Source organism: Littorina saxatilis, linkage group LG8 (assembly GCF_037325665.1).
Source record: "Littorina saxatilis isolate snail1 linkage group LG8, US_GU_Lsax_2.0, whole genome shotgun sequence".
NCBI classification, from domain to species: Eukaryota; Metazoa; Mollusca; class Gastropoda; order Littorinimorpha; family Littorinidae; genus Littorina; species Littorina saxatilis.
Window position 1 is genome coordinate 18,454,790 of NC_090252.1, and position 24,398 is coordinate 18,479,187.

Here is a 24,398-nt window from a genome sequence, read left to right on the forward strand (position 1 = left end):
TTTCGTTTCGTATTCAATACCTTCTGTGCAAAGTATGACCGATCACTGAGAACATTCCAGTTAAAAACGTTGAACGAAAAATGTCGACGGTTACGGATGTTTTTGCCTAAATAGAAGCCCTTCATTAAAAAGAAAGGCCTTTTATTGATAGATGTTGGTAAATTTCAACTTCATTTGACTTTTGGGCGCGCTAAGCACAGACATGTTTCATATCATCGCGACATCCTGAACTCAGGTCAAAATGAGTTCGGCTTATATTCTCCCTGACAGGATGACTTGAGTTTCCTTGTCTGGCAAGGAAAGCGTTTTTCTTTTATGTTTTTTTTTTTTACATATTTAGAGCTTTTTGTAATGTATTATTGATATAAGCAGATTCGCGATCGTCGATAATGATTTTTCGTGATGTTTTGTAATGTTTAAATTACAAAGGAATTGATATGTAAGACAGTTTCAAGCGAGCTATTTTTCGCGGCTGTATTTACTGTGCAAACAACTCTAAATATGGCAAAAGTGTCACGTGATAATCAACCGTTTGGTTTTGGCGCTCACTGGAGCAGACGATTTTTTCTGTAACCAGTTGACAGTGATGAAACCATATATTACGGTCTCCTTCCGGCAGCAGTCCCAAAATTTCGACTTGTTTTGACCTTAGAACGATGTCTTTATCATAACTGTGAAGAACAGAACGGAGATGACTGTCGAAGTCGGCCAATCTGCAATCATTTTTGTCTCGCGAACACTGATCTCAAATTTAGATCAGTGCTCGCGAAAAACATATGGGAGATAACTCTGTATTCTTATTTTGATAGATTCGCGTAGGACTGTAGCGTCCGGTCGGAGAGACAACTGGCAATAGCCGTGGAGCGATGCTTATTAGAATGATCATCGCGACTGCTAGCTCCGCTCTACTTTTCTCTTCAAACAATGGCATCGATCGATAGCACGTCTTGCGATTTGACATTACCTACGATTTGAGCCTTCGGTTTCTCAAATAGCCAATGCAGCACCCTCAGAAGCCATTCTTGGTAAGACTAGTTGTTTATTTTACCGATGAACCTGCTGATTACTGCCGTGTATTGGCAGAAGGCAGTAAGTCAACATTTGGTCAAAATGAGATTATCGTATTATATTGCATAGAAAACAAAATGTGTAAGTTGTGTGATACATTTTTAAAAATTTTTTTTTTTAAAGAAGTAAGTCAACTTAAATGATTTTGATCAAAGGAAAAACCGGCAAATGGAAGCAAGTCCATGGACTTCTTGGTTTTCAGCTTTGCACTGGACTTACTTCCTTGGCAGCATCATTGCGTGAATGCTCTCTGTTCTCGCAATTTCTCACTTGAAAACCTTTGTCTAGTTTCAGAAATTGAACACCGAATTGTCAAATCATGCCTCCTATTTCTTATTAACAGTAAGAGAGAGTGAAAGCGAGAGAAAGAGAGAGAGAGAGAGAGAGAGAGAGAGAGAGAGAGAGAGATAGAGAGAGAGAGAGACAGACAGACAGACAGACAGACATACAGACATACAGACAAGCAGACAAGCAGACAAAACAAGGATGAGAGAGAGAGAGAGTGTGTGTGTGTGTGTGTGTGTGTGTGTGTGTGTGTGTGTGTGTGTGTGTGTGTGTGTGTGTGTGTGTGTGGGTGTGTGTGTGTGTGTGTGTGTGTGTGTGTACGACCATGCCTCAAAACGTGTAAAAGCATTAAACGAAATAAGTTTTTTTTTAAACATGAAATAAAAATAATTGCTCGTGTTTTTGTACAAACAACAGCTGTGATTTCATAAAATCGATGTTGCGCAATAAAGAGTCAGTCAGGCATTGCTGCACGAACACCAACATCTGCGGCTTTGCAATCGACAACGAGAAAGAAAAACTACTGAAACAGCATTTAGACATAATTATGGAAATGTAGCTCTACGTTATGAGAGTATCAAGCCAACGCAACAATGAACAGCTCGTACTAATCTCCGCGGGCGCATACGTGTATATGTCTGTCGGATAGTTTCTCCTATGCATTTATATTTTTTGTTGGGCACAAGTCACGTTGTGGAGACACTCGGAGAGACCAGTCAATGAAAATACTGACAACTTGGTCTGACATTAGAAAGACAGTGCTTCACCTGCAAGGAAAAGGCAACGCTCCTGCCAATAGATGTTCAGCAAATCTATTTAACACAGTGCTTGACGACAGTCAGCTTCCCTGTCTACAACCCTGCATTACTAATGCAGGTGAGGGCCACGTTCTTGCCAGGGTCCAGACAACTGAGAATATACTTGGCACTTGGATGGGACTCAAAAGGACCACACACAAAATCTGTAGGCCAGCAGGGGACGCTGGATAGTGTAGGGACACTCTCAGCTTGCGAAGATGCGTACTGTAAACAGAATATGTATCAGAGGTGCATTTTGCTACTTATCAATCAATCAATCAATCAATCAATATGAGGCTTATATCGCGCGTATTCCGTGGGTACAGTTCTAAGCGCAGGGATTTTTTTATTTTTTATTTTTTTATTTTTATGCAATTTATATCGCGCACATATTCAAGGCGCAGGGATTTATTTATGCCGTGTGAGATGGAATTTTTTTACACAATACATCACGCATTCACATCGGCCAGCAGATCGCAGCCATTTCGGCGCATATCCTACTTTTCACGGCCTATTATTCCAAGTCACACGGGTATTTTGGTGGACATTTTTATCTATGCCTATACAATTTTGCCAGGAAAGACCCTTTTGTCAATCGTGGGATCTTTAACGTGCACACCCCTATGTAGTGTACACGAAGGGACCTCGGTTTTTCGTCTCATCCGAAAGACTAGCACTTGAACCCACCACCTAGGTTAGGAAAGGGGGGAGAAAATTGCTAACGCCCTGACCCAGGGTCGAACTCGCAACCTCTCGCTTCCGAGCGCAAGTGCGTTACCACTCGGCCACCCACTTAAGTGGGGGTCTGCTCACACTGACATACGTTTCAATAAATTCTAGTAGTAAGGAAGCGCACGTCTCAGGCCTTGCGCAATGCGCAATGCGCAAGGGTAGGGCCCATCATAAAGTGATAGGTTAAGGTGCCTGTGTTTAAGTAGTGATAAGGAGATATTGCGGATAAACGGTTTATTGCGTTTTATATTTTGTCATGTGATTTCATGTGCCTGTACCTGTTGCTCGGTACTAATGACCACTCCAGCTGGGGTAAGCACCAATAAAAAGCAGTAATTCCCCCCATTTTCTCCGCGCTTCGCGGAGCCCTCTCTCTTTAATAGCTATGTAGTTTAGTGCCCTGACAGGGGAGGTGTCAGGATAAAACAATAAAAAATGGTACCCCTACTCTTTGCGGAGCCCCCTCGCCGATAAAACCACCAGAGGTGGGCAGCAGTTAGAGAAGTTTAATAGGAGGTGGTTTGCCTACCCCGAGGGTTGATTAGGGTTTAATGCTTAGGTTAGTGCTAGACAAATGGTGTGGGGTGGGTGTGGAAGTTAGCTCGCCTGGTGAGAGGGGGGGATGGGAGCTGATGTACACATATAAAAAAGTTTTAACAAGTAGACTCAGATTGTTGGTTTTATGTGGGTGTTATAAACAGCGCAGGTACATTTACACCGAACACCAGTTGTTCTACAGTCAGTCATACCTAATGTTAGGTTAGAGACTGCTCACGCCTGAGTATTGCACCACAGAGACGCAAGACCTAAACATGTTAGAACTTGTTGATTGGTCAGCACTAAAAATAGAAACGGTTGTTCTACGTACAAGGTTTTGATAGGTACACCAGATAAGATAGGTATTATTTTGTTTTTGATATTTATTTTCTTCGTTGTTGCGGTGTTTAATTTTTTTAATTTTGTTGTTGATAGACTATGTAAGAGGTAGGGGTATATGTGTGGTGGAAATTAAATGTAAGTGCAAACACACACACACACACACACACACACACACACATACACACACACACACACACGCACACACTCACACACATACACACAGACACACAGACATACACACACAGACACACACACACAGACATACACACACACACATGCGCGCACGTTTTACACAAGTACTTCCAAACAAGAAGGTAAAAGTCAGACGTAAAGAGTAACAAAACAATACATAAACTACTCACGTTAGCATTCAAGAGTTATACAGACACATAGTTATTAACTTTTCCAATATGATCATTTTATTATAAAAGTGACATCAGTCTTTTGAATATTAAAAATAAAAAAAAATTAACATTTTGCATACACATACATTAAACCAAAAAAAATCCAAATCATGATTGTCAATTTAAAGGAACGAGGTGGTCCCCGGATTAGTTGTCAACTTCATAACCACTTCTTGGTGTCACAGGAAGAGGATTTACGGTTGTGGCAGGACAGTAAGCCGGACATGTGGAATACAGGGGTCGCTGCAGCTGCTGAGGGTATTCCTCGCTTTGTGTCGAAGCCGTGGCTGTGGTTGATGGTGTTGAACAGTAGTAGTCTGACGGCGGACACTCTGTGTGATTTTTCGGATGTTTTTTCTCCTGCTTCTCCTCTGTGGGTGACAGAGAAGATACCTGTTGGTGGAAGTCTTCTTTGAGTTTTTTCTGCACTCTAAGCAGTTTCTGAAACTTTTTCAAGTCCAGGGTGACTCCTCTTTGGGTGGGGACAACACGCCCACCTTTGGTGCGGGTGGGAACAGCATAGTGGCGAATATGGATTTTTACAGCCCCTCTCCACGTTTTTACTGAGGCAAAAAGGCTTCCACCTAGCGGGTAGCGTGTAGCCGGCTGTGGTGGCTGCTTCATGGTCCCTGAAGGCATGGTCGACTCCGCAAAAATCCTCTGTAGTGGTCTTTTTACATCCGTCCTGTCTTATATACACACTCGCGGCTCATGTACATCTTGATTATTCTGGTTTCAACGGGTCCACACTGGGTTAGCCTAAGGTCACGTGGGATGCTATGCCGTTTTTCACTCTGTTGCATCACTCACAGAGCAGTTGTTCAGTCACATGAGTGATAACCCTTTTTCGAAACGCTGTCGTTTCTGTCCACTTCCACACAACAACCCGCAAACACCACCAGGAGACCCCGTCTGGATGTGTCTTGGGTAATGCTACATTCCAACGACTAAGAATTTTGTCTCGATTTAGGTGTTCCCAGATTTTATCTGCGACGGTTCTAATGGCGTCAACAGTCCACCGTGTTGAATAGTCTTTTTCTTCTCTCTTTTTTTCTTCAAGGCGTTTGCAAACATCTCGTTTTAACTCACTAACAAACATCAAGAACAAACTGTTTCGCAGGTGATCTTTAACTTTGAGAATACCAGCCTCCAATTCTTCCAACATCTGCTCTAAAGAGGGACTGGCCGTCTCCATCATGACTTTTTTTTGTTTTGTGTACCTCTCTTTTCTTACTGGCACTCTTCTAACCCTCTCTCTACTTTGGTGGGTACGAGATGAAAGTGGTGGTGATGATTCCGCCCCTTCTTCTTATATAGACACATACACACACACAAGACACACCCAATAAAAGGAATAAAACCGTTTACAGACCTAAAATAAAAAGACGAAGCACACGACCTCAGTTTCTTCTTAGCTGTTGGACCAAAAACCATACTCTTCGATCATTACCCCAAAGTCTGTTGGGGGAAAACACACGAAGCGTTCGAAATAAACTGGCGCCGCGGCTTTTCATCAAAACATAGTACAATACATACAAGCCACAGGCTGAACTCGTCAAGTCTTGCAAAAGCCGTGGGTTGTACACGTGGGCTGAACTGTGTTTCAGCATAAAGTTTTCAATAGCGGGGTGCACGGGTGGTAAACCAAAACTATCGAAATATTCCGCTTGTCCAAGTCCATCAAACCAGACACACACCCAGTGTTCCCCCGGTCCTGTACTGTGATCTGTATTAATGACAAAAGCACTTGGACGTCGCGTGTTCACCTGTCGTGGGAGTCTGTCTCTAGGAAACACACCTCGAAACACACGTCGGGTATGAATGTCTCTCCCCAACACTCGGCTAATGTCTTTGCTGTTCATAGTGCAAAATCAGTCAGGACCTGGCGAGAGCGATCAATCTCGATCATACTGTCCATTTCACCATACACAATCACCATCACAGGCACTGGAAGGGCTTCGTTGAACTTTAGTTCCAGACGCAGGGCACCGCTTTTCACCAGTTCAAACTGATCTCCATCCAGAAGACTGGGACTCAGGTCAAAGCTGTAGATAGCATACCCCAACTCAAAATCACGCAGTTCCATGTAAGACCCCGCATCTCTGTTGGCGAGACCCGTAGAAGTCATGAGGCTGAAGAATGACCGCACATACTGGTGTTGTTCAAAGTTCGGTGTCAGGGGTTTGCCGGGGATCTGTTTTCCGTCTAGGTACAGGCTGAGAAAGGACAATCCTTGTGTCTTGAAGTGGTAGGGATTACGTGAGGCTTGACCGTTGAAAGCAGCGCTGTCCACCAAGCCAATCACCAGGCGGTTGGGTGTCTGACTCAGAAACAAGTTGTCCTGCACAGCACTGTGGTTGCCTGTGGGAATGGAGAAAGTCTTCACAACGACCCTTTTCAAAGGATACTTGGCCGTACCTTTTTCCAGCGCTTTGGCGTGAGCGAGGCTCACCGCGGGGTTCAACTTGACTTTGCGAACAAACAGGGAAGCATGTGTGATGACAGTGCGGAAACCCTGAAAGGGGTCAGGAGACATCAGGTGGAAGATGTTTTTGGAGGGAATGAGTCTGATCTTTACGTCCACGCCGTTCATCATGTAGCGTTCCTGGTGCATGATGTCAGCATGAAGTCGCCCCATCATGTCTGCCTCTCTGCTCCGCATGGTTTGCTCACGACGTACCTTCAAACCCCAGTTGTCATCCCCTTCTGTTTCATCCAGATGGTTGGAACTATCTCGGTAATACATGGCACTGGTGAGGTGACTTTTCTTGGCTTCTCTTCCATAGTTGAGGGTGGCTTCAAGGTAGGCACGGTAGGGGTAGGTGTTCTCTGAATTGGTCACCAAAGTATCATTGAGACTGATATCCACCTGGGAGAACAGGCTGTGCAACCAGTAGTTGACAGGAGCCACATGGGAATCAGCATCCAAGTTTGTTCCGTCTGCTTTGGTGATTTTAGCTCGCACATGGAGATACGTGTTGCTTAGATCCAGGTACTCGGATGTAGCACCACTGATGGCAAACTCAATAGGGGCTCCTGGGGCCAGAGTAGCCAGAGGATGATATTCTACAAACATTCCCTCCTGCACAGCTGTCTGTGTTGGGGGTACAGAAAACAAATCCAGTCCAGTATGTACACTTTCACATGACTGAGGGTGGGCAAGCGCCATGATGCTTATCCAAAAATATCGGCTGCCCTCCTTCTCTTCTTCTTCTGCCTCCCAGTCTGACCTTGGTGGCGTGGTGTGGATGATTTTATACGTTTCCTTGCAGGTTCTCCAGGCGGCGCGGCTGTTGTGCCTGTCACTCGACCCACGGCTTGGTGAAACAAGCGCTTCCCTGCATTGCTAGCTCTCTGCTGGAGTGACGACTTAACACTACGCCCAGACAGCACATCCTGAGCCACCTGCATACCTGTCCTAGCCCCCTCTTTCAGCAGAGCTTTTCCACCACTTTTCAAAAGAGGTACAAGGGCTCGACCAATACCCCCTAAGAGATTGCCAATGCCATGACCTCTGTAGTTTCTTCCTCCTACAAACACGGGGAGACCGTGGCCGACCTGGTTGCAGTAATAATCTTCATAGAGTTTTCCACTGCCCTGGAAAGGGGTTAGACGAACCATCTTCTACAAATGGTCGGTGCGTCTACGACGAAAATGAAGCGTTACCACCGTCTTCCCTTGCTCAAATGCGATAGGTTTTCCCGTGTCCGTTGTTAAAAGCATTTCCACCGTGTTGAACTGACAACGAGTCAGTGGCAAGTAATGAGGTTTTTCGAATATATGATGAACGACTTCTTCAGTCTTCTTTTTAATTGGCACCGTCCGCAACAATGGGACTAATGTGTCTCCGACCACTCTTTCGCGCACCAAATCACAGTACACGTATATTGCGTGAAAATCTTGATGTAAATCCATCATAGCTTTACCGTCAAAGTGACCAGGGCCTGTGATGGTTTGTTGGGTGACATCTGTTTTCAAAATTCTCATCAACTCGGGGCTCATCCACAGCGAGATATTTTTGAGTAATTTAACACGTACTTTTTTTGCTGCTTTGGTGTAATAAAACCTTACATAGTGCGTAAGACTTATATCAACCAAGAGCTGGTTTAGTGAGTCTATAAAAAAAGCAGGTGAATCATACAACCCCTCTGGTAAAACTAGAGTATCACAAGAAATAACAACACCTAATGGGACACAAATTCGAAACTGACACGTGTCTTTTTCCACATTTACATACGAGTTGTTAAACTGAATCTCAGCCAACCCACACTCGTAGTCGGTGCCCAGGTCAATTGTTTGAGGTAGTTTTGTGTAGTAGTGACTCGCGTTGTTGTCAGGGTAGTGCTGCAAGGAGCTGTTGCTGGGGAGTGTCAGGTAGAACATGATGAATGAAGACGTTGTTACTGTCCCAAGGGTGGATCAATGGAAGGATTAGGAAGCACGTAGCCGAGACAACTTCCCAGTAGGGCCACCCACAAGTTATCCGGTCCGCGACCGGTTGTCAGATTGAACAGAGACACTCCAATCACCACATAAATAAGGAGCATCTGACAAAGGAAGACAATCTCGCTCCGAGGGACACGACGTCCAAATACACGCCACAGCTTGGATGTTCTTGGTCGCTTAACAACACTGTCTGGTTCATCCAGAGGCGTATTAATCTTTTGAGTTTCCTCCATCAGAACCACTGAAGCTAGTCCGTGTAGTGGGTCAGTGCCGTCTGTGGAATCCAAGAATTGAATGACGGGGCATAGCCGAGCCATTTGACTAAATACTCTTTCTGTTTGCCTTTTCCAGGGCGTTGTTCCAAAACAGCTTCAATGCGGTATATTTCTTTCTCCCCCACTTTCTGCAGTTCCTGTTCATAAAAAGTCCCCAACAGTTCTTCTCCGTGATCATCTTTCAGCACATAGGTCACGGGTGTGGTTGTCTTGACTTGACTGATGGTAAAGAGTTCCTCTGTCCAAGAAGGCATATAACCTTTTTTAAAGACTCTTCTCGTCTTGCTGATTCGCACACGGTCTCCTATATTCAGTTTAGGTGGTTTGGAGAGAGTTGGACCACCATACAACCGTTGCCACACTTCCTCCTGATTAGCGATGGTTACGTCAGCAGGAGCTTTCTTAATACTGCGGTGGTAGGAATGATTGTAACCACGCACCAGCTTAGCCAAGACTTCCACATACCTCACTGAACTTGTTCTGGTGAAATACCTCCACAGTTTGTCTTTCAAGGTACGGTTGAAGCGCTCCGCCATTGAGGCTTTAATGTCATCATTTTCTGTCACAAAAAAGTGTACCTTTGTTTTGTCCAAAAAATCCTGGAACACCTTGTTTTTAAATTCGCTACCCTTATCTGTTTGTAGTCTCAGGGGTTGACGACCTCGGACAAAAATGCTTTTGAAGGCTGCCACCAGAGAGGTCCCTGTTTTGTCCTTCAAAGGCACCACCCACGCGTGTTTGCTCAGCACATCAATACATGTGAGTAGGTAGGTAAACCCGTCATTGTCTTTTCTCAGCGCTCTAACATCAATCAAATCTGCTTGCCACTGATGATCTATGCCACCCACGATGATACGACGACGAGTAAACTTTCGCCGCACAGGTTTGTGTAGTGTATAGGTGTCTTGAAATGTCAACCACTTTTCAACTTGTTTTTGTTCTTGTCTGGTGGTTCTTCTCAAAGCCTCCACTCCACCCAAACTTCCAGGGAGTTGACTTCCATAATATCGACGTCGCAGCTTCTCAGCGACTTTTTTCTTTTTCACTGGCATTCTGCTCAAGAATAAGATAGCCACGTCCTCTTCTTGGGCGATGGAGAAGGAAATGATACTCTTTCTGCAGAAGGAGATGCTGAGGAAGGACTCACAATTCTTCTTCTTCTTTTTGTCCTGGTGGATGGTCTTCCTCTATCACCCCCCTCGCTGTGCATCCACTCCCATCGCCCTGTGTGACCAATGAGTTCACGAGGGATATTAACCGCTTTTAAACCTCTTGCAAACACTTCCCACCCTTGAGGATCAGGTGCATTTTTACGGTAACGAAGAGCATCATTCACCAGATCAGCCATGTTGGTTCCTGCTACTGTCTGTCCCTGGTACACGAGCTGTCCTTGTTCATTCCACTTGATGTCAGAACTGTCCTTGGTTATATCCAAAAGCAACTGAGCCTTCTTCTTCAAGGTTTTTGGGACACTCTCCAACACTCGTTTTTCTACCCTAGATAGGTCCTGAGCTTTCTCGACCTCATTTAGTTCTGTCAAAGGTTGTTTTGCAGGTTGTGACATCTCCACTCTTCCAAGGGGTTTGTTTTTATATTCTTCAACACGCTTAAGAAACCGCCACAAGACTTGTTGGTAGGAGTCTGCTTTTTCATGTTTGTCCACATCCTTCTCGTCTAAAATACCCCGCATCACTTGATCCATGTCCTTCAAACTTTGTGAGGTGGCATCAGGTACTGGAGGTCCACCTGCAGAGTCCCGCAAAGAAGCCAACACACGTGGCTCAATCAAAATCATCTTTTTGGTATGGTCCATCGCATCAGAGACCCAGGGTCCCGAGCAAGCCAGACACAATGCCTAGCACAGGGTTCAAAAGAGCCTGAAGAAAACCGCCTTTCTGTAGGATTTGCTTTCGATGTTTGACAGATGTTGTTTTTTTGGCTAAGACCCGTAGGTTCTGTTTGTGTCGAGACAACCGTTTCTTCTGTGCGGGCGTCAGCTGCACATGGCCTTTTAAGATGTTTAGAGAGCACTCGCACAACGCATGGATCAAATCTGGAGAAGCTCCTTTCAATACGGCCTTAATCACGGCAGGCTTAGCCCCACACAACAGCCGCAACATGGGTACATTTCTCTTCAGGCGTGCAGACATGGTTATTTTTGAAGGTACACTACAGGGTGCTCTGGTGGGAAAAGTTTTGTCCTCAGACGAAGATGATCGGGTGTCGCTTGTCGCAAGTCAAACAGCAAATAACCGTGAGGTATAGAAGTCGCATCTTTAAATGCCTCTTGGACATACTTTAGCTTCCCAGGGTACATCTGCTTGGCCAGATGGGTGATCTGTGAAGCATCTCTTGGGTTTTTAAACACCACCAGGTAGTGACTGTTCAAACTGATCGTCCTCTGCTCTTTGTTTTTTCCGAACAGGTTCTGTACAATATACATTACACTCAGATTCCGATGATGACTTTCTTTGGTGAATAGTTGTGTGACCTTGTCGTTTGTCTCACTCATCAAATCATCAATGATGACCAGTCGCCTTTTGACCCCTGTCCACTGTTCCACGTCGGGTAAACCCTCCACAAACGTCACATGTCTCATCTCATTGTAACCAGACTGCCACGCCCCATAACACCAAATCAATTCCTCTGGAGGGGGTGTCATCATAGCTTGTAAGTGATTCAAATATTGTTTGACAAAATGAGTCTTCCCACTCCCTGTGGGACCGGCAATCACACAGGTAAAAGGATGTTTCCACCTTGGATCCATTTTCACATACTAAACTAAGATCCTATCCTTATCTTTATTTTTAGCTCAAAACAAACACACACAAAAAAACAAAAAAACAAAAAAACCATCTACTTTAAATTTTTTATTCAAAACTAACTAGTTATGTTAGTCTTTTTTTCTACCATCCAATACACACACACACACACACACACACACTCACACACACACACACACACACACTCACACACACACACACACTGTCACACACACACACACACACACACTCACACACACACACACACATACACACACACACACACACACTCACACAGACACACACACACACACATACACTGTCAAACACACACACACACACACACACAACACACACACACACACCGGGCACACACATACACTGTCACACACACACACACACACACACCACACACTCATTCACACACACACACTTTCTCTGCGCTTCGCGGAGCCCTCTCTTTAATAGCTATGTAGTTTGGTGCCCTGTCAGGGGGGTGTCAGAGTAAGGCAATTAAACGGTATCCCTGCGCTTCGCGGAGCCCCCTCTCCGGTAAACCTCCAGAGGGGGTCATTGGGTGCTTACGCCTGAGTTATTGCACCACAGAGACGCAAGACCTAAACATGTTAGAACTTGTTGGTTGGTCAGCACCTAAAAATAGAAACGCGTAGTTAGAATACGGCGGTGATGCGGGCAAAGAGGGGTATAAATAAGATTCTTCTGGGGCTAACTCTTGAGTGTCTCTTCGACTTTACAAGTGGGTGGTGGTGAACAAAAACAACTATGGCGACCAACAGCAGCAGCAGCAGTGACGCAAACACAACGCCACAACCGGCCTCAACAGATTTGGTAAGTTGCTTTTGTTTTTATAGCTTGTAAAGATAAAAAAATAAAGGTAGGGTGTTACTTTTTTCTCAGACATAGCTTTTTAGAAAAATAAATGTTTTTATGTAAGATGTTTTTTTATATTGTTTTTTTGTAGCTCAGACATAGTTTTTTTTTATTGCAGCGTAACCAATGCCCGCACTGTGAACAGGTTTTTACACAAAACTACAACCTTAACGTTCATGTTAACGAAGCCCATAACAAAGCCAGACCTTTTCTCTGTGCTATGTGCGGCAAGTCGTTTAGCAGAAAACACGGCCTTGCTCGTCATGAAAACTCAAACAAAAACTGTCAAGATGCCGCGAGTCGGACACCTCCACCACCAGTGCCGACAGGCGGACAGAAAAGAAAAAGTTCGCCTTCACAGGATGCCCCTCCCCCAAAAAAGGGATTAAACAAACGAAGTCTAGAAAAAGAAAAAATCAAAAAGTTACCTTTTGAAGAAAGACAAATGTACGAAAAGCATTGGAATTCTGTTAAATCTCATAAGCGGCCTGGTAAACTCCAGTCAACCTATACCATTCTCTGGAACCCTTGTTCTGATTTCCCTGATTGGGACGAGTCGCTTCTTGATCTGTTCCATGAACAAAACAAACGCTTCAAAATCAATTTTTCTCACTCTTTTCTTCTCAAAAACAAAGAGTCGGGTGACTTGTCTTTCTTTCATGCCTCAGTCAATAACCACTCTGTCTTACAACGACCGCGCCTGATCAACTCAAAACAGGACTTTCTTTCTTTTCTTGGTGAAATCAGTGACCATGACATTTTAGAACAAGTTAGACTCGAACGCCCAAACTCTCGGTATGCTGTTCATACCATCATGTCTTCCAGTTTCTATGTCACGCCTTTGACTGACTTTCCTATCGGATGTGCCTGTGGTAGTCTACCTGACTACATCACAAACACACCGTTCTTGCACAAACTCCAAAAAGATCAGAATCAGCATTTTCCTTATACTGATGGTCTGTGTCTCTTTCGCTGTCTTGCTTTGCACAAAGGAGCCTCGCGTCATTCTTTGCAAAAACCCACAAAAACCTTGTTCAAACAGTGGGCCGGACATTCTCCCCCTGTCCACTTTTCGGGGGTCACTTTGTTTCAACTTGAGTCGATTGAATCTGAGTTTAAGGTGAACATAGATGTGTTTGAGTTTGATGAGAACCAAACACCTGTCTGTCTCGTTCCTCTGCGTCGTAGCGCTTACAAACATTCTGGTGTTATGCGTCTCTTGCGTTACAAAGACCATTTCATGTACATTTTAGATATTGATAAACTCGGTCATGCGTTGGCTTGTTCCAAATGCGGGAAACTCTGGTCGTCTTTGTCTCAAATGAATCGACATGAACAGACTTGTCAGGGTGAGGGCTCAAAAGAAACCTTGAAAGGCGGGGTTTACTCACCACCTCAAAACATTTTTCAACAGCTACAAAACCACGGTGTTCAGGTAGCCACAGATTTTGTTTTTCCCTACAGAGCGACGTTTGATTTTGAGGTGTTTTTTGACACAGATAACTTGCCACAGACAAAATCGGCTGAGTCTAACTGTACACAGTATACAGCAAAACATATTCCTCTTTCTGTTTCTGTATGCAGTAATGTTCCCCATTTCACAGAACCAACCTGTTTTGTGAGTAAAGGTGACCCTCAAGAACTAGTGGATAACATGGTTAACTACCTAGAACGTATCTCCGAGACCTCCTGCGCTCTTCTTTGTGAAGAATTTAAAGATGTGTTTGATCAGTTGACTGAGATCGAAGAGACACAACAACAAGAGACAGATAGCCTCAACATCCCCGTAGAAAGACTCAGACAGAAATTATATGAGTATTTACAAGAACTGCCTGTCGTAGGTTTCAATTCTTCCCGCTACGATCTGAATGTGATCAAACCTTTTCTCATTGAAAAGTTTGTCAAAGACAAAACAGCCCATAACGATCTTCCAAAAGACGACAGTCAAACAGACCCTGTTTTTGAACCAGATGGTTTTGATACCGTGGGTGAAGAAGAAGAAGAAGAAGAGAAAGAGGAAGAAGAAGAAGAAGAAGAAGAAGACAAAGAAGTCAAAACAGAGGGAAAAAAGAAGGCCCCTAAAAGACCCCCTTTCAAGTTTGTTGTTAAACGAAACAATCAGTATATGTGTCTTTGTACAGACAAACTTCGGTTTCTCGACATCAACAATTTTCTTGCGCCAGGTTTTAGTTATTCCAAGTACCTCAAGGCGTTCGGTGTCGAAGAGCAAAAGGGTTTTTTCTGTTATGAATACGTCACTAGTCTAAGTACACTAGACGAAAGAGAACTCCCACCCCATGCAGCTTTTTTTAGTAAGCTCAAAAACTCAAATATTTCTGATACAGAGTACGCTTTTTGTCAGCGTGTGTGGACTGAAAACAAAATGACGACTTTGAAGGATTTTTTGGTGTGGTACAACAACCTAGATACAGGGCCGTTTCTGGTTGCTTTGCAGCATCAGATTAGTATGTACGCTAGTCTGCGAGTTGATTTGCTGAAAGACGGTATTTCTGTCCCCGGTGTGACACTGAAGTATCTGTTTGACACGTTGTCTTCAGATACCTACTTTTCACTTTTTAACGAAAAACAAAAAGACGTTCACGCACTTTTGCGAAAGAACATTGTCGGGGGTCCGTCTATTGTCTTTCACAGATACCACGAAAAAGACAAAACACACATTCGTGGTAATCAAGACAAGCCGGTACAGTCTGTTCAGGGATTTGATGCAAATGCGCTGTATTTAGCTGCACTCATGCAAGACATGCCCACAGAGCACCCTGTCATTCGTAGAAAAGAAAACGCTTTTAAAGCGGAAAAAACAGATCCCTACGGTCAGCTAGCTCGGGAATGGTTGGAGTGGGTCATGGCCTCAAAACAGATCCATCTCCAACATAAGTTTAACGCGAAAGAGAAGGCCCTTGGTCGAAAAAAGATTAGGGTTGATGGTTGGGATGCCGCAAATCAAATTTGCTATCAGTTTCACGGATGTTTGTTCCACGGGCATGACTGTTCTGTGACCGCCGGTAAAACGACTAACCCTGTCACCGGAAAAACACTAGTTGAACTCAGAGAACATACAAGCAACATTACCAAATACTTGCGTGAGGATGTGGGTGTGATTGTCGTCGAAAAATGGGAGTGTGAATGGCACGCAGACAAAAAACAAAACACCCACATTCAGACTTTTCTACAAGGTCGTTTTCCGACACTTAAACCCTTCCGGCATCCTTCTACCATCACAGATCAAACTGTCTTAGACGCGGTGCAAAACAAAACTTTGTTCGGGTTGGTACAGTGTGATATTTATGTACCTGACCATCTAAAAGAACATTTCAGTGAAATGCAGCCTATTTTCAAAAATGAGTCTGTCAGCCGAGAACAGATCGGGGATTTTATGAAAGACTACGCTGAAAAACACAAGCTCTTATCCCAACCACGCCGTACACTTGTTGGGAGTTACCACGGTGAACAAATTCTGCTAGCCACACCCCTCTTGTTTTGGTACGTGCAGCACGGGTTGGTTGTTGAAAACATCACGCTGATCGTAGAGTATCAACCCAAAACCTGTTTCCGTCAGTTTGGTGACAGCGTTTCAAACGCGAGACGAGCAGGGGACCAAGACCCGTCAAAAGCTATCTTAGCTGAAACTTTCAAACTGCTCGGTAACTCAGCCTACGGGAAAACCTTAACTAACGTGGCCAACCATCGTGATATTCATTACGTTTTGTCTGACGAGGCCTCAAAACTGATCAACAACGGTCGTTTTCAAAAACTAACAGAAGTAACAGAGGTTGTCACTGAAGTAGAGATGACTAAAAAAAAAATCAACTGGTCACTTCCCTCTCAGATTGGTTACTTTGTTTACCAGTACGCTAAACTACGCATGTTGGAGTTTCATTTTGATTTTCTAGATAAGTTTGTGTCCAGAGCCGACTACCAGCTTTTGGAAATGGATACAGATTCTCTGTACATGGCGCTTAGCGCTTCAACGTTAGAAGAGGTGGTTCGTCCTGAACTGCGAGAGCAGTTTTACAAAGTGTATAACCAATGGTTCCCTGCACAAGCCTGTGACCAACACGAGGCAGCCTTCCAAAACACCCGTTTAGCTAACGCCCCATGGGACGCGACTCTCTGTCAGGCCTGTACAGCGCGTGTCCACTATGACAAACGAACACCCGGTCTCTTTAAAACCGAATACCAAGGAAATTTGTTCATTGGTTTGTGTTCTAAAACCTACTTTTGTGAGGGAGACAGTGGGACCAAATTTAGTTCAAAAGGTTTGAACAAAAACCAAAACAAACTGACAAAAGAGTCTTACCAACAGGTGCTTCTAACGCAAGAAAGTGGTGGCGGTACAAACACTGGTTTCAAGACAGACGGAAAGTCTATGTTCACCTATTCCCAAACCAGAAAGTCACTCTCGTTTTTCTACATCAAGCGTGTGATCGCTTCTGATGGGGTTTCAACCCTGCCTACACCCGTCTAACGGGTCTCTTTCTTTTTTGACTGTGATACCCGTCTAATGGGGCTCTTTCTTTTTTGACTGTAATACCGCCGCCTGTGATATGGTTAACATTCCAATGCCAAACAACTTTGTCGTTTTTTTGTAAATAAATTTGATAAGACATGTTTTGCTTCTGTAAATAATGCTCGTATTGTTTAATCCCAAAAACCCCCAATGTGGCTTTGACATACCTTGTCAAAACGGTCCCAAGCCCGTGAAAACACAGAGGGAGGGTCAATTACTGAATTTTATTGGTGCTTACCCCAGCTGGAGTGGTCATTAGTACCGAGCAACAGGTACAGGCACATGAAATCACATGACAAAATATAAAACGCAATAAACCGTTTATCCGCAATATCTCCTTATCACTACTTAAACACAGGCACCTTAACCTATCACTTTATGATGGGCCCTACCCTTGCGCATTGCGCATTGCGCAAGGCCTGAGACGTGCGCTCTTATACTACTAATTCTACAGGAGAAGCTGGCCACAAAGCAGCCAGTACATGACACATGGATAGTAAAATCACCACAATCAAAGAAAACACCACGACCATTCAATAAATGTGATACTATCAAAATTGGCTGTGAAAATGCTAGCACAAATGGCGACCATAAACGGGAAGGCAGACTAGGAGCGTCTTTACCGTCTTACCTCACATTCTGTGTTGTTGATAAGAATTTTGTCTTTGCTGTTTGTGTTTAAATAGTATCCAATAAAACAGATGCATTTCTTGAATTATTTCATTTATTGTTTGTCTTTGTGAAATACGAATGTTTTCCGATGCGTAACCAGCGCAACGACTGGTGTCACATTTTGAGTAGCTCATTTCGATCAGCGTAACGCTCCAAATGAGCTTTAAAGTAGAAAAAAACAGATAAACTACCAAAACAAATACATTCAAAATCTATGAAACTAAGCCACAATCCATGAAATTTTCTTTTTTGAATAAATAAATGTTGCAAATCAAATTTGTTCATGGCCAAAGTAACACCACTTGCACTAAAACTCCAAATTGTGTGAAAACCATGTAAACCAGTGATTTTTTCTTTTGTAAATCAGATGATACATTATTTCTGCTTTATGAACAGATTTACTCCAAGTACAAAACTGCAGATTAAAATTCTGACAGTTTCCTCCTAACCACTACTGAAGATTTTTATTTATTTTTTATTTTTTTTATTCATGACTGTGACATGTTGATCAGTGAAAAGAGAGTGTTATCTTGATCATGTTGATATATAATATGTCTATCTTTGTATGCAGTAACCATAATTATGAATTTATGTAAAATTAAAAATAAATTCCGGCAGGTATTTTGAAAATATTGCCAACTTTGGCACTCATTTCAAAAGTGAAAAACAACTCTGGCTGGCTAAAGAAAATTCAGCAAATTAACCGTAACATAGAGTTTAATGAAACAGCAGCAAATAAGTAATAGGAATACTTGTTTTTATTTTCTGAGTCTTCAAAAAAATCACTTTGGAGTACCTACTCATTGCCTTCTCCCTTAACACCCCCCCCCCCTCTCTCTCCACAATCTTAACCATCCTGGGCTCGTATTCTTGAAAAAGCTGCAAAATTGTGTCCTTTAAAGTCAAACTGTCGTTTAACTACCGCCCGGTATTTATTTTTACTGCCCAGTAATTATTTATTTTCCCCCGGTATTAATGTGTGTCTGGCGGAAGGTCGGCAGCTACCAGAATTGGTTATTTTTAGAATAGGAGATTCCTCATGCTTGCTCCTCTCTACAAACAATATTTGAACAAGATTTATTCTTGAAAAAGCTGCAACTCATATACTGGCCTGTAAAACTCAATAAGTCCGCCAACTGCTAAGTGTTATTTATGAAACACCGCCAGTCCTTACCGGGTTGTCTCCGAGCTGTAAAGTTAGAGGACCCCTCCCCCTCCTGTAAAGTCGCTACCTGTCAGTAACTTCACCAACACTGTCCATTAAAACCGTCAAGTTCGAATAAATCTTGTTCAAATATTGTTCGTAGATTTATGTCCCTCATGGACACACATTGGTGTCATTTAAGCACCGATGCATTGCGGTCAAATACGAGCTTCTGCTCGCGAAAGATTTCAACCGATGCTCGATCATAACGGCGTGTTGCGAAAGCGTGCTTGCGTCTTGTTTAATGCATTACAGTGGCGAGAATTTTGTGTTTGATTCCGTAGCCGAACGGTTATCGAATTCGCCTGATGCGCGATTGAGTCGAGTTCGAATCGCCATCAGGCCTTACTTTTTTTTTGTTTTACTCTTTGTCATTAATTTTGTTTGTTTTTGTTTATTTTCTTCGTGTGCAAAAGAGTACGTTGTAATATCAAAATTGATTTAAAAAATTAATTTTAGGCGAGAATGAGTTTTTTTTTTAAATTGATGGTTAACATGATATTACCGTTAACTACCTTGCATTCGCCCACCCACCCTATGTACCAGTTTTGCCCAAAAGTGGGGGGTGGGCGTTTACTAGGTACTATACCCTTGGCAGGAGCGGGTCCTTAGCTAGAAAAACGATATTTTGGTCATTTGTCATAGAAGTGTTCAAAGGATGCGTTATTGCACAAAACTCCCCCCCCCCCACACACACACACACACACACACACACTAACACTAACACACAAAATCAACCTCTTCAGATATCACTTCCCGCCAAAGATGAAGCTTTGAAGATGAAGACCATTGTTGGAGCAGTCCGCGGTACAAGCCATCAACAACTGTACGACGAGTCAGGCTTTATTTCATTTTAAGAGAGGCGTAAACGTCAAAAATCGATATTATTTCACAAGATTGTACACCGTAAGGTGCCAAACTACTTACTTGCGATATTGCCACCATTAATATCAACTAATAATCCATATCGCCAGCGCAGACCTTTAGATAGGAAAGTTCCATCGTTTAACACTGAATTATACAAAAACTCATTTCTCCCATCTACAACACAACTCTGGAATTCTTTACCAGACTACATAAAACTTAGTAAGTCCTTCAAGCACTTTTTGTCAAAAAACGATTTAAGTCTGCCGTGTAATTGGTATTCTGGAGATCGCATATCACAAACAATTCACTGTAAGCTCAGGCTATATATAAGTGATCTTAATAACGATCTAGTGAGACGACACGTTGCTACAGATGCATCTTGTGACTGCGCATTTCCGTCCGAAACCGTAAAACACTTCCTATTAGATTGTCCAAATTATCGCGACGCACGTCAAGAAACCATACATACCCTCCCTAACCACAGTATTCACCTCCCCCACCTTCTAAATGGAGACAGACAGTATTCTCTAGATTTGAACAGGAACATTTTGTCAAGAGTACACTCGTTCATTGAACGTTCAGGCCGCTTTGGGCAAACCAGAATCAATGCTCCACAAGCCGGACAACAACTTTAAATTCTGCACAACTCCTACCCATCCCTCTTCTTTTTATTCCTTTTCTTCCCCTCCTTCCTTCCTCTTACTGTCTTTCTTTATAATGATTATGCAACGTTTATTATGTTATGATAATTTTGGATGATTAATGAGATGAGGATGATTATAATGATGATGCTTTGGATTTCCAATTTGGTTTATTTAGACAAATTGTTCAGCCGTTACCGCCTTACGTTATAATATCCATGCAGGAACACCACTATTAGCTTCTAGCTTGTTGCTGTTACCTGTGTCTTTTGTATACATGTCATGATTGTAACATTTGTTGAAATAAACTTATGTTCAAACCAAAGATGAAGCTTTCGTTTCTTCTTTTTCCTTCCAGTCAAAAATGTATTGCGATTCTCTAGCCACTTCAGAAACCTTTTTCTGTCCAATCCCCGAAGCATGTCTAAGGAAAGGAAACAATTGAAAAACAACAATAACAGCAGACTGAATAATCTTTATTCATTTTCCTTGTCTACTAGTCCACTGGTCGAAACTGGGGGGGTGGGCGTTTACTAGGTACTAGGCCATGTACACCTGCATGCAACCGAGGTTTATAAAAAAAATAAAAATAAAATCTCCCCGTGGTTTTATTTCATTCAGTTTGTTTGGGTTGTTGCTATTGACTTTGAAACTGACACGCCGTCGAAAACGCCGGTAACGCGTGCGCAGAGAAGAGCAAGCATCGGGAATCTTCAATTCTAAAAATAACCAACTGGTAGCTGCCGACCTTCCGCTAGACACACATGAATACCGGGGGAAAATAAATAATTACTGGGCAGTAAAAATAAATACCGGGCGGTAGTTAAACGAGAGTTTGACTTTGAAGGACACAATGTTGCAGCTTTTTAGCCAGCGTGTCAGTTTCAAAGTCAATAGCAACTACCCAAACAAACTGAATGAAATAAAAACACAGGGAGACCCTTTTTATTTATTTTTTATTTTTTTGTTTTTAATCTCAGTTGCATGCAGGTGGCTGCTACCGCATTTTAAGTGTTTTGTTTTTCTCTCTCAACTTTGTTTTTTTAAGCGGGAAGCATCCTTCTTCATGGTTATTTATTTAATTTTTTTAATCAAATGTTTACATGTTTAAGTTAACAAACTTTATCAATAAACTAATATCATCTTAACCAAAGATTTAAAAAAAAAACCATTGCAGCCTAAAACATTTTTTTTAAATCAATTTTGCTATTCTAACGTACTCTTTTGCACATGAAGAAAATAAACAAAAATAAACAAATGCCAAAGAATAAAAAAAAAAATTACAGGCAGATGGAGATTTGAACTCGACTCAATCACGCATCAGGCGAACGAGAGAACCGTTGGACCACGGAATCAGTTGAAAATAATCGGACACTGTAATGCATTAAAGAAGACGCTAGCACGCTTTCACCACAAGCCGGTATGATCGAGCATCGGTTGAAATCTTTCGCGAGCGGTATCTCGTATTTGTCCGCAATGCGTTGGTGCTTAAATGACACCAATGTGTGTCCATGAGGGACATAAATCTACAAACAATATTTTAACAAGATTTATTCAAAATTGACGGTTTTAGAGGAGGGGGATGGGTCCTCCAACTTTTCAGCTCGGAGACACCCATGTAAGTCTTTCCCGGAGTTTCATGAATAACACTTAGCGGACTTATCGAGCGGAAGTGGTTTTACAGGCCGGTATATGAGTTGCAGCTGTTTCAAGAATACGAGCCCTGTTCACCATGTGTTCATTATTGTCATTTACTGTCAATCCAACTTTTGTTGTTGTATCTATTCCGCGTCTTCTCTCTCTGAAAGAAAAAATAGCTTTTTTGTTGTTTATCTTGTTGTTTTTATCTTGGTATCCGTCAATATACTTTTGTTATACACGTACTTCTGTTCTCGGGAAAGGCGTTGGATTTTCGTGTTACGAGCATATGTTTACGTTAGTAATGTGAGCGTTTGTGTTCGTCATGTTTTCTGTGGTGTGTGTTCTGCCCTCTGTTGAAGCCGAGGAAACTGCCACGTTATATCCTTCTCTTTTGCACAAACAGTTTACAAAAACATACAAAAAAACAAACCAAAAAAACCCTAACATAAATTAGAACAAAAGTGAATCAAGTGTTCCAAATTAACAATATTCACAGACAGAGTAATTGTCAAAGAAAGGGACTGGGATTTATATAGAAATACATCAAAGCAAGACCGACTGAAAGGGAACAAACGCCATTTGCTCACATGAGCGAGACAAATATTAGCTATTTACTGACGTCATATTGTATTGTATTGTATTGTATGGGGAGATTTATATAGCGCTTGACGTTCTCTAAGCGCTTTACATATTAATTTCTGCCGTGTGAGATGGAATTTCTTACACAATATATCACGCATTCACATCGGCCAGCAAACCTCAAGCCTATTAGGGCGAGCATTCACCTTTCACGGCCTTTATTCCAAGTCGCACGGGTATTTGGTGGACATTTTTATCTATGCCTATACAATTTTGCCAGGAAAGACCCTTTTGTCAATCGTGGGATCTTTAACGTGCACACCCCAATGTAGTGTACACCGTTTATACCGTTTGCAAAAGTTGAGGCGGCACTCTCACGGCAACAGTTTATCATCAATATGTTTGAAATTATCGTTACATGATCGTCGACTTAGTGCGGACTATGGGATTGCCTTTCAGCTTGGTACCTTACAAATTCGTGTATTGAATGTTTACTCAAATTAACCAATTGTGTCGATTTCTTAAAAGTCGATATTTGAATTACAAAGGTGACATCATTGTATTCTGTATCACCTCCTGTATCCGAAAATATATGGCTTTGTTGTGTTTGTTTGAAACATGGGTTTAAAGTGAAGAAAACCGTTAGATAGCGACTTTCTTTATTGTTTGAATAAGACACATACAATTATCATTTCTCCGTTCACTATCATTTGCTGATTCCAAAAGTGTATAGTTTGTGATGTTTGACGTGGAAAGTGTGCTTTGAATGCAAACATTGCTTGAAAGGCAATAATGCTTCCAGCCTGTACTGATTGTACTCTCTGTTCGGCCGATCAAGATAAACGAACATCATATTAAGTCTGGAAATGGCTAATGACGTCATATTCAAAGGCGAGAGATTATGACACCACCTTGCGACTTTCGTTCCCACAAACACAGTAAAGATTTTGCCCCAAGCTTATTGTTGTCTTCTCATAACTCTCTCTCTCTCTCTCTCTCTCTCTCTCTCTCTCTCTCTCTCTCTCTCTCTCTCTCTCTCTCTCTCTCTCTCTCTCTCTCTCTCTCTCTCTCTCTCTCTCTCTCTCTCTCTCTCTCTGAGACAAACAAACACAGACAGCTTAAAAAAAAATTATATGTCACACATAATGCAACTAAACATGTGCTGAATGGTTCATCAATTCATTTAAAATGTATGTGCATGTTAAACAAAATTATAATAATATGCAGATCTAAATTAAGTTATGTTAAAAATTGACACTTGGAAATTGTACTTGAAATGCAGCATGACAATTTATTTTTTTAAATTGTATCTGTATATACAGTTATAATGTATTAAGTTTGATGTGATAGTTCTTTGATTATATTGTTTTCTGTTCTTGTTGACCCTATATTAGGGCGAGGGCTGGATGTAAAAAAGCAATATTCTTGCTTATCTATTACCCTCGATAATAAAGATTTTGTCTTGTCTTGTCTTGTCTCTCTCTCTCTCTCTCTCTCTCTCTCTCTCTCTCTCTCTCTCTCTCTCTCTCTCTCTCTCTCTCTCTCTCTCTCTCTCTCTCTCTCTCTCTCTCTCTCTCTCTCTCTGTTTGACAAAGAAAGTCAGAGAGAACCGGGAGTATTTCTGTGCAATCGCTTGACTGAATGGTTGATCACGCCTCGGCGTTCTTGTCTTTTTCTTTTTTGATCTACGAGGATGACATTCTCTTGTTATTACTGCAGAAGATGTG